Raw genomic sequence first — 1,016 nt, forward strand, 5'->3', positions numbered from 1 at the left:
ATTCGAAAGCGAGACTCCTCAGATGTCTTAAAAACCCATACGCCATCAGACATACGACAGCGGCAGGATTCGAACGTGCGCAGGCAGAGCCTAATGGATTTCAAGTCCACCTCCTTAACCACTCGGACACGCTGTCTGGAAGACGCAGAGGATCTCAGCTCTGCCCATGTGAATCGCCACCCTGTTCATGTTGCTAGAGGAGTGACTCACAGCATCGCGGAGCGCCTCAGCAAGGACGATGATATTAAGCTGACTCGCATTCTTACATACGTAGCCCAGCGCTTTGACAAGAACGTCGGCGTAGTAATGGTATCGTTCGCACTCTTCGTAAGAGGTCTCTTCCCAAATGATGGCTGCAACGACAGCGAATTCGCTGAAATGGTAGGGCTTATATAGGATAAGAGTCTAGAGGTAGATACATTTTTTGGGATATATATCAATTCTCATCAATGTTCCTCAAATGTCATGCGCATCAGTTCGTTCGCATCCTACTCGCTCATAATGTCCATCGGAGTCGCTATGAGGATTCGAAAGCGAGACTGCTCAGATGTCTTGAAAACCCATACGCCATCAGACATACGATAGCGGCAGGATTCAAACCTGCGCAGGCATAGCCTAATGGATTTCGATTCCACCTCCTTAACCATTCGGACACGCTGTCTGGAAGAGTCAGAGGATCTCATCTCTACCCATGAGAATCGCCATCCTGTTCATGTTGCTAAGGGAGTGGCTCACAGCATCGCGGATCACCTCAGCAAGGACGATGATATTTAGCTGACTCGCATTCTTGCATACGTAGCCCAGCGCTTTGACAAGAACGTCGGCGTAGTAATGGTATCGTTCGCACTCTTCGTAAGAGGTCTCTTCCCAAATGATGGCGGCAACGACAGCGAATTCGCTGAAATGGTAGGGCTTATATAGGATAAGAGTCTAGAGGTAGATACATTTTTTGGGATATACATCAATTCTCATCAATGTTCCTCAAATGTCATGCGCATCAGTTCGTTCGCATCCTA

General features: G+C 47.9%; 2 non-coding genes across 2 annotated transcripts; both read right to left on the bottom strand.

Moving 5' to 3' along the window:
* Positions 1 to 54: 54 nt before the first annotated feature.
* Pmar_PMAR009032 lies at positions 55 to 136 on the bottom strand. Its single transcript has one exon. It is a non-coding gene; the product is annotated as a tRNA-Ser (tRNA).
* Positions 137 to 579: 443 nt separating this feature from the next.
* On the bottom strand, positions 580 to 661 carry Pmar_PMAR009033. The gene has a single exon. It is a non-coding gene; the product is annotated as a tRNA-Ser (tRNA).
* Between the last annotated feature and the right edge of the window lie 355 nt (positions 662 to 1,016).

The sequence above is a fragment of the Perkinsus marinus genome, assembly GCF_000006405.1.
Source record: "Perkinsus marinus ATCC 50983 genomic scaffold scf_1104296943948, whole genome shotgun sequence".
Classification (NCBI taxonomy): Eukaryota; Perkinsozoa; order Perkinsida; family Perkinsidae; genus Perkinsus; species Perkinsus marinus.